This window comes from Drosophila kikkawai, chromosome 3L (genome assembly GCF_030179895.1).
Source record: "Drosophila kikkawai strain 14028-0561.14 chromosome 3L, DkikHiC1v2, whole genome shotgun sequence".
In the NCBI taxonomy this organism is placed as follows: domain Eukaryota; kingdom Metazoa; phylum Arthropoda; class Insecta; order Diptera; family Drosophilidae; genus Drosophila; species Drosophila kikkawai.
The window spans coordinates 1,750,477-1,763,595 of record NC_091730.1 but is presented as its reverse complement, the minus strand read 5'-3'; the positions used below and the strand labels follow the sequence as shown (position 1 = coordinate 1,763,595).

Sequence of the window (13,119 nt, the reverse complement as noted above, 5' to 3'; positions counted from 1 at the left end):
GCCGCCTTTGTATGTGTGTGTGAGTGTGTATATATATATATATATATATTTAAATGTGATGTATAGGAGTGTGCGTTATAATATAATAATTAAATGAATTGCCAAAGTGTGTCCGTAGCAGACGTGCGTCGTTCGTCAGGAACGTAGTCGAAGCGGAGCATGCAAATTAGGGATGGGAAAATGCTTATTTTTCGGGGGAGGAAGCTAGCAGGAGCTTGCTTTTTAACTAGAATAGATAAAGGAAAGGTAATAATATTTTTAAAAAAATAAAAGAAGTATTTAAAATGTCTAGAAATATTATAAAATAATTTTAAACGGCTTTAAATGGGCAAGAAGATATTTTTTCGTAAGACTATAATCTACATTCCATCCTTATTTCTTAAGAAATATAATTTACTATTAACAAAACTTATATTTTTTCTATTAAAGACTGCTTAAAAAGGGTTGAAATCATCATTTTTTCTATATTCCCACCATTAAATCCTCTTATGTCATATATTTTTCATTATTAAGTCACAACATTTAAAAGGAAATATTTCTCCCTCAAGATAAATTTATAAAATATTTCTAAAGCTCCCCAAAAATGATTAAAATGTATCTCCCAACCCCTCACGCTCTCCTCTCTAGCCCCCAGTACATGAAGTGTGAATATTTCCATGAACTTTTTTTAGAAAGCCAGCAGGACAGAGCCCAGCAAGCAAGTTCCTTTCGTTTGGCCTGTCGAAAAAGGGTTTTATTTTTGCTGCGGCCTTTATTTGTTTTTTTATATATTCTCCTTTGCTTTTTCCCTCGGCTCTCTGTTCTTTTACACTCGAGGTGTCAATTTCAACGCCCTTCTTTTGTTTGCCGGATCTACATATATAATCATGTATATGCATATGGATATTATATGGCCGGTACATGGTTATATATATGGATATTACCCTCGTTTTTTAATTTCTGCCAAATTATGCAAAATGTTCGCTTGCTCGCCCTCCAGAAGGGCTTAACAAATAAACTTCTCGCGCTCTCTCCCTGGGAGGTGGTGCACTTAGAGAAAAGTGCTGCAGGTAAATCTATAAATTAAGGCAGGAACAAAGGGCACACCCCTCCTTGAGGATGTGTGGGAGCAGCATAGAACGCCCACAAATATGCTGCAGCATAAATATTGGTGTATTTTGAGAATTAATAAAATACGGCTTTAATAAGGGGTTCTAGGGGGGAAGGGTGCACTGGGAAAAATTTGTTTAGAGAGCTTATAAAATTTAGAATTTAATTTAAAAGGATTTTATTTATTAAATGATATATTAAGGTTTAGATTGTATCAGATATTTAAGAATAAATCCTTTAAAAAAAATTCTCAGAAAAGATTAAAAAACATTTTTAATTAAAGTTGAATTATTTCCTGTCTTTCTTTTTACAATTTTTGATTGTAAATATTATTTATATATTTTTTAACCTTGGAAATTGTAGTAAAACATTTTTAACTAAAATAAAGTCAGATACATAGTTGAGAATAAATACTTGAAAAAGGTCTCAAAGAAGCCTTAATAAAATCTTTAAAAATATAAAATAATTTTATTACAATTTCCAAACATCCTTGGAATTTTAATAAATTTTTTCCAAGTGCATTTCTAGCCAAGCTGCTCTGTGGGGCGTTGCGATATCAGCACCTCATCCTTCGAATCGCACACATGTGTTGTCGCCTCTGCTGCTTTGGATAAATTTCTTGCTTTTCTTTTTTTTAATATTTTTTCGACTTTGCAATTTATTTTTCCTTTTTTTTCTTTATTTTTTTGGGTGTGTGCTTTGGGGGGCGTGGCTTGTTGCATTTGCATGTGTTGCCCGTGCAACTGACAACTCAATAAAATGTCGCTATTTTAATTTCGCCTGTGATGTCGTCACGCGGATGTGACATAAGGCCTCCCTCCTCATCCTCCTCCTCCTCCTCCACTTTTGCTGATTCAGTTGCAGCTGCGCCGCCGGATGATGATGATGTGTATATGGGAAGCCAGGGAGCAATATGCGGTTTATGGCTTTGATACCAGGAAAATGCAACAGAGTTGAGAATGTGCGCGGTTTCATTAAATGAAAACTAAACTTAAGCAGACTCAAGACACTGGCGGCAGCTCGTAAAAAGTTGCTTAAACTTTACGTTTTTCACGAGCAATGAAAAATTAAGAGGCAACTCAGAGATGAGTTTAAAATTTTAAGGGGGGAAATGGAAATGTTTTAAGAATTTTTAAAGAAGTTTTTAAAGGGGGATAAATTAGGTCTTTAAAAATTTTAAAGAAATTTGATAATATTTATTAAAAGTAATAACAAAAGAATTTCTTAAAGGAAATATAAAAAATTCAATTTAAAATATTTAAATATCTTTTAAAATACTTTTTTTTTTAATTTTTATATATAGATTTTAATTAAAGATCAGCTAACTCAAAGCTTGTTAAACTATTATTATAACCATTAATACTAGTACCCTCCTACTCCTTAGCCTTTCGATTAAACAGGTGTAAAAGGCTCTTTGGCTCCCCCGCTGATGATTCCTATTAACTTTCCCAATCTCCAGGGGCTTCAAATTAATGTTAATTACAATCGTTACGGTTCTTGTTGCTGCCTCATCAATTTGCATTCCCAGCGGAAATCGTTCTAGAACTTGAAACCCAGAATCGAAGCAAGTGAAGCACTTTTTTTAGTTGTTTCAAGTTTTGAAATCTCCAAATTTCTCCGCTCTTTTTTCAACATTTCCTTTTGGGTTGCACTTAACCCCTGGTCGGTGTCCTGGATGTTGCACTCACCGTGTTTTACTCAATATTAATGAAGTCATTAAGACGACATCTTCCTCCAGATCGACGCGTAATGCGAGCGAATTATTAACAACCTTCTCCGCACGAAAACAAGCTCAACTTCGAGGTACCACCAACTTCAGATACAGCTCAACATCTCCCCCAGATTCGGCGGGATCCCTGAACCAAAGTTCCGCCGACGGCATCAATAAACAACAACAACGGTTGAGGCAGCGGCAAAAATTAATACACGACTACAACAAAAAAGGCCCAAGAAACACAAGCGGCTTTCATAAATTTGCATGTCGCTGTCACGGCAAGAGGAGCAGGGACAGGGGCAGGGGCAGGGGTTTGGAGCAGCACCAGCAGCAGGGGCGGGTTATGAGGGGGCGTGACAACAAGTCAATTCACCGCTCCGTCGCTCGAAATGTGGCACAGAAATCTGTTTTCGGCAGGCCCAGAAAACTCGGAAATCTTTAACTGAGAAGACAAGTTGAGGGGAAAGTGAAATCGAAGTGTTGGGTACCCTGAAAAAATATTTTAAAAATTTTAATGAAATTAATAAAAACGGAAAATATATTTTACATAAGATAAATTATTTACTTGTATTTTTTAAAGGGTGAAAGTCTTGTAAGTTATAGTAACAAGTATTTAAAATTGAAATAAAGTGGTTAGTTGTCATTTTATAATTTTATTTGTTTGTGGTTTTGACTTTTAAAATAGTTTTTTATATTTGGTTCTTACTAAATCTATAACTGTTGCTTTAATTATTTATTTAAAATGTTTAAGATGCTTTATAAAATATCTATAAATAACGTAGATAAACGAGAAGGTTTATTATAGGAACAATTAAATTATATAAGGAAGTTTCTACATTGATTTCTTTTGATTTTTATTGGGGAAACAGAAGAAAATTCTGTGAATAATTTGTTTTAAAGTTTAAATTCTAAGGAAAGCATTCTATAAATCAAAAATTAAATAAAGTCTATCAATAAATATATCCAAAACAAATCTGGGATTTCTTTAGCTAATGATTACCTACTTTTCTAATAGAGTACCTGCTCCTTTTAAGTAGTCTCCCTGTACCCAAAAAGTAAAAGAAAGGGTACCTCTTACTCCCTACATTAAATGTAAACACCGAATAAAAAAAAATATAAAAAAAATGCAAGAGACCATGAGGCAAAGGAGGAAAAAAATTAAGAGCCGGGCATAAAGAACTGCTGGAACAGCGCAAAAAATTGTTGAACGCATTAGAAGATTGATGCTGGCGGCTGTTTGCTCAGGGTTGCGACTGCCTGCTCCGCCCTATCCATCCCTCCCTTCCTTACTTTACTTTACTTCACTTTACTTTTTCGGTGGACTTGGCCGAAAGTGATTGCAATTTTTGCTCTCTTATTTTGGCCATGTTTACTTTGTGCATGAGCAGATTTTCTCGTCTGCTCTTTATATATTTTTTTTTTGTTGGATTTTCGGGTGGCGACCAAAACGAAAATCAGGAAGAGGAATGCAAAGATGTATTCAAAGTTTCCCGAGATGTTGATTTTGGCCACTGTGGAACTGGGTTAATAAGATCGCTTTGGACGAGAGACTACCGCTTTTTGAGCAGCATTTAATAAATAGCTGCTTTTAGCCAGGCCAAAGCGAGGCTCATTTATTATGCATCAAAGATAAACCTAACTGAGATTAATGTCCCACTTCAGCTTTGGAGATATATGTAGTAGATGGCCACTGTATTTTCCTCCATTCACCTGCCTCTAATCATCTCACCTGGGAACTGAAAACACACACTCTCGAGGGGTAATTGATATCGAAAGGGTGAGAATCATGCAAAGAGATTATCCGGCACAACACAACCTGCACCAATTATGTCCACACACAAGGTAATAATAAAATAAGCTGCACGTTTTATTATTCAGAATATATCCAGATCAACTGGGATCGGGATCGGGTTTGGGTTTGAGTTCGGAGATCGGGTAAATCCAATTACCGCCGCTTGTTTGCTACACGCTGTGGATATAACGTGGTACTTTAATTTTAATTTGCGGGGCAGCTGCAACAAAAAATACAATAAAAAACGATCAAAGAAAAGCTGGGCAGCACGCAAAGTTAAAGCTGTTGAAATTGCGCCAACCTTGGATCCCCGAGTGGGTTCTTTTTTCTTTTATATATATTCAGTCTCCTGCTAATTTGAATTAATTTTGTTGTCAACACGTAGTCATATAAGGATGTGAACAGTTAGCAGGCAATCTGCTGGGTAATTGGGTGGCCGAAGGAAGTCACTCACTAGGCAGAGCAGGTGATCATGGGAAAGTTAACCAAGCCTTGAAATGAGATTTTATTTACAGATTTTTTTGACTGTGCAGTCTCTGGAAAATGCTAGAGGGACTGAATGAGGGGGAGAAGTTGAAGAAAGGAAATTAAAAAGTGGGGAATTGTTGAAAGTCTTTAAGAATCCGCAGAAATAACTGTAAGGGTTTATTTTAAAATTTTTTAAAAATATTAATATTATATAAAATAGTTCAATTAATAGTAAAATTGAATTGAAATTGAATAGTATATTAAATTTAACTAGATTTCCCATTGGTTTTCATCTAAAAACTGTTAATAACCACCTTTAACTCTCAATTTGGTCTCAACACTTTTCTCTAAAATTAAAAAAGTAAAAAAACAAAGTTAAAACTACAAACTTTTACAAAGAAAATAACATAATCCCACCTAGATAATACCCATTATCAAAAGCTGATAACTACTCTCTACTCTACAGAATTCTCCTCACTTTCCTTGCAAACACTTTTACCGGCCCCGCCTCAAGCTGTTCCCAATTCTCGCAAAATCTTTGTGCCAAACGAAAACCTCATCTATTGATGGCCAATAGAGAAACTGCCTCCTCCTCCCTCCGGCCTGAGTCTATGTAGGTTGCCTTGGAACGCCCAAAAAATCTCAGCTAGGTCGTTGCGATTCGGGCCGCCGTTAAATACAGACTACAGATTCTATAAATCAGGCGTATTTCTCAACACCTTCCACCATCAGGCAACCCGCTCATTAAAAACCATTAAGGAAAATATTTCGCTGGCGAAAAATTATGGCGTAAATGATACCCAGAACCGCCCCCCATAAGCCACCCTATAAACGACCTCCGAGATCCCACCGAGACCGAGACCGAGGTTCGGCCTAAACGCGTTCCAGTGTCTTAACTCGGTTTCTGTGTCATTTTCTTGTCTGCAACTCCGGGTTTTTGAGCGTCAAATAAATTTAAGTCTACACCTAAACAGTCGGCAAATAAAATAAAATAAAGCACTTGGAAAAAATACTAAAAAGAAACTGGGATTGGGAAGCACTAAGGAAAAAGGGGAGAGACTTTTTCTGTAAGAGGGAAAATTTAAAAAGAAAATATTGTTATTTAATTTATGAAAAAGCTAATTGGTATACTAGAACTTAAGCTATTTTCTAACTAAAAAATTATTCCTAGACTTCTTTTATAATTTCTTTAGAAATTTTACTTGTAGAATATATAAACTAAAATATTTTGTAAACTTTAGTAATATTTTTGCAATATTTTTAGTTAAAATATTCCTCGCAGTGCCTCAATTCTTTGCCATTATTTTTTGTTTTTTGTTATTTTTCGTACTGAGAGCTCTTTGCAGCAAACATTTGCAACAATTTGTTATTGGCCATTTAAGCCGTTTGTTGTTGGCCATAGTTGCTTTTGGCCGTTGGCGTAGCGAAAAAATCTGTTGAGTGTTAATGACATTTTTATGTTTTAACGCTTGAAAAGCTGCGGCCGCTGGGAAATGGCCAAGAAGAGGGGGAACACTCCAATTGAAATTCCCGCACCTGGCAATGCTCCATTTTTTTGGTTTAGTTGTTTCTTTTCTTTACTTTTTTTTTGTTGTCCAGAGGTGAGGTCTGGTTAACATTTGTAGCTGGTTTGAGTTATTGGCTTGGCCTGTGCTCATCCCAGGCCTAATGGGGGTTTGTTGTTGGCCAAAATGACAGGTGACCTGGCTAACAAGTAGATGGGGTACATGTTCTTTATGTTTGCCGCACAAAATGGTTAGCAAAATGTTGGAAATACTGTAAATAAAAATTCTATTTAAATTTAAATAAAAAGTTTAATGAATATTTCCAATTAAAAGTTCAAATCATCAGAAAAAACCCCATAAATAATCATAATTTCCAATGCAAACTTCAGAGTTCAATTGGCTAAAAGTCACAGGGATCAGCATTATGTGCACTTTTTTTTCCATCGCTTTCTCCTCTCATCATCGCCAAAGCAAATTCAATTCCGTTCAGTTTTTGGCCTCAACTTGTGTCAACATTAATTAAATTTTCTGCGCGCATTTGCAAAACTTTTTGAGCAGCTAATTGGATTTTGGCCGGCAACAGAAATAAGGCAACAACGGCGACAACAAAATAAAGCAAATTCGCGTGCAGCCGCGGACTAATAACCGCCGAAGCCAAAGCCAAAGTCGGGTTGGGATAAAAAAAATTAAAAAATAAAAAAGTATATATAAAAACCAGTCGCCCGCTGCAAGTTTCCTGCGCCATCCTTGCCTTGACTTTCCGCTCCTGGGGAAGTTTTTCAAGCGAACAAAATGTGTATATAAAAAAGGGAAATACTCCTATTAAATGTATTCCTTTGTTTCAGGCTTCACTGGTGCCTGAAATTTCGCCCAAAAATGTTTTCTCTGTCGGCTATTCGGCATTTAATGATTTACGTGGCCAAAACCAGTCCATGGTCAGGCGGTGAAACAAAAAAACTAACTGGGTTTTTGAGTTTTAAAAACTTTTTAATTATAATAATATAATAATTTAAATATATATCCATTTTAAAATATTTAGAATAATATTTATTTATTTATATTTTTAACTAAAAACATTTATTTCCCAACGAATTTATATAAAAACTTTCAAAATAATAATTTTAATGATAGTATTATTGAAATTATAAGCAAATTAAAAATATAAATAAATAATTTATTTTAATAAAATATTCTCAGTGTATTCGAAGCAGGTGGTCCCTGGACAAAACTGTTTGACTTTTGGCCGCGGTGAAGTGCGTGTGCGGGTGGTAAAAGTCTGGCGCTGCAATTAACAAGTGCAACGACTCCGCAGCCAGTTCCTTTCCTTTCCAAACCTCATCCTGCTCCGTTTCCTTGCCAGTACTTCCTTCTTGCCAAAAACAATGGCCAAAAAAAAAGAGCACAAAAAAGAACAAACAAGAAAAGAAAACGCCGCAACTAATAACACTTAAACCGTAGCTCGAGTCAGGTCTTAATTATGGCAAACAACTTTTTGTTTTTAGTTTAGCCGCTAAAACGCTTCCTGTGAGACAAAAAGCTGCCAGCTACTGAACTTTGGATGCAACTCTCACCTCTGCTTTTTCCCCTGTGAATTTTCCGGGAAAACTGCAGTGTGCATGTCGCTACATATCAACAAAAGATGCAGCAGCCACCACACACTTGCCAAGCGTTTCGGTTCGGTTTCGGTTGCATTTTCTGATTTGTTTTTCGTTTTTTTTGCAGACTTCAGTCAATGCACTCTCTATGACGTCGTAGCCGTCGTCTGACTGCACAAAATGAAAAAGTTTCACAAAAAAAAGTAATGAAATCCAAGGCCCAAAAGGATAAACTTGAAACGAAAAAAAAGTAAAGCAGGGGATTTTTGTATAAGAGTGGGGACTTGGCAAATACCTTATAAAGTAAGATTTTGGGATTATTTATATATACAAAAAAAAATGAAATATATAAAAATAATTAAGGAAAATATATAAAAATAAAATATTAATTAATTGTGAAGCTGTTAATGCAAGAAAACAGTTTAAAGCTTCAAGTTTCTCAAATTTGTTTAGTTAGACATAATAGTACAATTTATTTTGAAAGAATATTTATAAATAATTTTTAAATATATCAAAATAAAAAAATAGAATTATAAAAATATTAGGAATGGTATTAATATTTAAGAAAATTTTTATAATATTTTTTAGCAACTCTTTTTCGGTATGTTGTAACCCCTGAGCATTCATAGTTCCTAGGGTATCAAGTACAGCAATTCCACAACCAACAAAACAACAAAAAAAAGCTAAAAAAAAACACTCGTTGCATTTTTCTTGTTTTATAATTTTTTTTTCTTTTTTTTTGTTGTTTTTTTTTTTTGCACAAAAAGCAAAAAACAAGAATGATTATTAACGCCTGTTGGGTATGCCACAGGACGATGTCTGCAGCGGTTGCAACTGCAGCACAAGCTTCAGCTACAGCTACAGCTCCATCTCAGCTAAATCAATGCACTGAAAGAAATTCTTACGAACTGGGAATATTTATTTATCATTAGATATAATAAAAATTAATAAATTTATTTTTTTATGTAATAATGTCATATTAGGAATTTTAAACATTTCCCAATTATTAAAAACCGATTTCATATTTTTTTATACTTTTTCCTCAACAAAAAATATTTTTCTCAAATGTTAATATATATTTTCTTGCCAAATAAATATAAAATAATATTGTTTTTTACATATTTCAACCAGAAAAATATTATTAAAAGACGATTAAATAAGTTTTTACACTTTTTCCTTAACAATAATTATTTTTCTTTAATGTTAATATGAATTTTCTTGCCAAATAAATATAAATTAAAATAGTTTCATACAAATCTCACACCGAAAAATATTTTTTAAATTTATTTACAATTATGAAACTCATATTTTTATTTTCTGTGCAAATTTCTGAGTTACTCTGACTCTGAATTCTGGCTGCTGGCTGCTGACTGCCGGTTTCCCGTACTCAGGCTCCTCGAGAACCGAAAGGCGGCAGGCTACTGTGCAAACACAGAGCCGTGTTGCTTTTTCGGTGCATTCGCCTGCAGCGGCCTTTGGATGCAAAAATGCAGCCGGGCAAAAACAACATGTCACAGGGCCCGAGGGTGGGCCGGGCTTTCCTTCGAAGGCAGGAGGAATGAGATGATGATGGCTGACTGCCTGGCTGACTGGGAGCTATGTAGTCCCCGGGCCCCTCTCACTCATTAGGCCCGCGCACTGCACTTGTGTGTCTGCGCTGCACCGTATCCTGCCAAAGTTGGGAGACGTGGCCTGGCCTGCATCCTGGCCAAGTCTCGGCTTCAGTCTCGGTCTCAGGCAGTTGCAAATTACGCTCTCAGACTCAATTGTCTTGGGCCTCGGAGACTTGTTTGCCCAAGGAACGGGGACCCGAAACGACAACAATGCCTGCATTTAAACGCAATCTTCGCAATGGCTAGACAGACTCAAACGCAGACGCTTTTTTTGCCTATCCCTTTGGGGGGGAGGCGTGGCTAGGTGGCAAAAGCGTCGCGTCATCGTCGCGTCTGGAACACTTGAAATTTTTGTATATGTTCATTAGAATGTGCCTGTGCCTCATGACGAGCACGAGGAGCAGGATGCTTGAACGCCCTGAAGTAGGCAACACTTTTGGCACATGCACTGCTTTGATGCAAGTGCAAACGTGCCATTACGAACGAGGTACAGTTGTGCGTGGAGAATCTTATTGCAGGAAACATTTATGCAATCGAAAGTGTGGATACTTTAGTAATGGTTCTTAATTTGGGTTTTGAAGTAGATTTGGTAAATGCCCACTATAAGAAGCATAAGAAAACTAATTTTAAGAAATATAGAATTTACTAGGGTGTAAACGGGGCATTACAAATGGGGTACAGTTGTGCGTAGAGGATTTTATAGAAACAGGTAGTTGGAAACGTTTATATTTAGATGAAAAAGATAATTCCTTTACCATATTTTATGTAAATTCAATCACTTATTTCTATATACAATTCCATTTAAAGCTATAAATACGTCATAAATATTAAATAGTATTTTTTTCTTCCTTTATTTCAGAACCTGTCCATGGATTTATGAGGTATGTAAGACCCAACCACCGTATGCGAATAGTATTTAAATCCGTTCAGGGGCACAAAAGCCGCTTACGATTAATGCTGGCAACCTGCATAAAAAAAAATGTTGGAAAAAAAATCCAAACCAAATAAAATTATAAACGAATCTATTATGACAAGTGCGTGGGCCGTACAAAGTCTTTTTTTTCCCGTTCGCATATTTTTTTTTTTTATTTTTCTTCTTTTATGTACACATATTTTTTAAACAAAAAAGCGACAGAATACGGGGGCTGTTGTGTGTCCAAATTGATGCTGAAGTGTGTTCAAAGCCGAGGGGGAGCCCATCATCATGTCAAAACGGCAGCAGCAGACAAGAAAACCTAACGATCGAATTAATAATGCCAACAAAAGGTAGATCCCAGATACTACCTGTGCCTCTCTGCCACGCCCCGGCCCAACAACAATAGCGACAGCCGTGATTGACAACTATGTTGAAATATCAAATTATAATTTCATAAATAGATGGGAAATGCTTGGAAGGGGAAGCTAAGAGGCTTTAAATCGGGTAATTGCCTGATCTATTAGGCCCGGGTGTGGATGTGGCCGAAAGAGATCTCCCAACCAAGATTGAAGGTCAATGACAACACGTACAAAACATAATTGATTATTAAACTGACATACGGACAGTCGTCGGTCCCTAAACAGTATTTAATAAAAAGGGTGCGGGCACAAGATTGCTGGAAACATGTTTTAATTTCATGCCTCGGATATCGGACATTAAGGCCCGAAGAATTTTAATTGCCACTGGTCCGGGGCAGCAGCCTTGGCTTCCACTTTGCTCGTGAACTAGAAAATAAAAACACTTCAACTGCAATTGGCTTTGGCATTCACATGCTTCGTTATGGCCATATGAAAGTGCCACATAATTCTGAATCTCTGCAGAGCCGGCGGCCAAAACAATTTTCACACCGCCACGTTAATATAAATATATATATGTATATATATATAACTATCTATATGTGGGCTCTTCACCATTTTTGGTAAGCTGAAAATGAAAATCCAATCAATGCCCGCCTGGCAATATCCATTGCGGTTAATGTGGTTTTCTGGCCACGACTGTTTGGCATTCGGGGCGTAGTTATAGTTTAAGAGCTTTTCGCAGTCGTATGTGGGCTGCCAAGTTTTATTTGGCCAAGATTTTCTAAGGAAAACTTGGGAAAAGAAAGTAGTGAAGATGCCAAAGAAACTCTCTTAATTTTAAATTAGTTTTTCCACTCCGGAAGCGGTTTTCATTTAAGATTTTTACTATATTTTTCCCATCCATAAATCAGCAAGTATATAAAATATAAACCATGACAGTCTAACTCCAGTCTAAAAGGCCTCTCCCACCGAACATCACACACCACAGAATCTTTGCCTTAGTTCTACTGTAGGGAAGCCAACCTCTTGGGCTTATAATTATTGTGAAGCAACCCGTTTGCAAGCTGTGCTGAATTTTTAGTTTACGAGCACATAAATGTAATTGGATGCGCAAAAAATATTACAGTATATATCCATGAGAAGAGTGTGTTTATAAATTTACACACAGGGCACTGAAAAAAAAAATAAGTGATTCTTGAAGTAAAATTGAAGATTTAAGTGGAGTTTGTTTATAATATTTGTTAAAGAAAATTGGTGAAAAAAATCTAAAAAATATTTTTATACAAGAAATAATAAATTAGATAATCTAAAAATTATGGGAAAGTCTTTAAGAATATCAAGAATTTTTTCTAAAATATTAAAATAATATTAGTAAACTTTCAGAAAATAAAGAAGAAAGTCTTTAAGAATATATACAACTGTTTATAAAATATTTTTTATAAAAGAAATAATACAGTAAAATATCAGAAATAAATAGAAGGCCTTTTAATAATATAAACAACTTTTTCTAAAATATTTTCATATAAGAAATAACAAAGTAAACTCTCAGAAAAATAAGATAAATTCTTTAAAAAATTCTTTTCTTAAAGAATAAATTTGGTTTTACCACAAAAACCATTTTTTACCTGTTTAAATACTTGAAAATCATATAATTAAATATATTTTATACATAAATCCAGATTTATTTCTCTTAAAAATAATTTTTCTCAGTGCCCTGGTCAATTTTTCTAGCCTGCAATTTGCTGCAAGCCATCTGGTCTGCAGTTTCCATCTGGAGTTCCTGGAGACTCTTGCGCATGGGCAAAAGGCGAAACGTGTCATCATCGATTATATCGAAGGGGGTATATGGATGTTGGATGTGGATATGGAGCTCTCCAGGGGGGGGAGGGGAGACCTCTAAGGGGGAAAAATCGGTAGCTGGGCAAACAAGTGGCTGTTGCTATCGCTTTGTGTTATCGCTGACGTTGGCAGTCCCCTGGGCGCGTAACTCAAAGCGACAACACTTGACACTAATTAATACATACGCACCGACCTGGGAGCTGGATTTTTTCCACGTTTTCCACGTTTT

At 35.7% G+C, this 13,119-nt stretch overlaps 1 protein-coding gene across 1 annotated transcript in view; it reads left to right on the top strand.

Moving 5' to 3' along the window:
* LOC108079120 (uncharacterized) overlaps window positions 1–13,119 on the top strand; it is a 73,613-nt gene that overhangs the window by 15,998 nt on the left and 44,496 nt on the right. The window contains exon 2 of the mRNA XM_017173361.3: window positions 10,636–10,657. The gene's annotated coding sequence lies outside the window, so the exon portion shown is untranslated. The remainder of the gene's footprint in view (window positions 1–10,635; window positions 10,658–13,119) is intronic.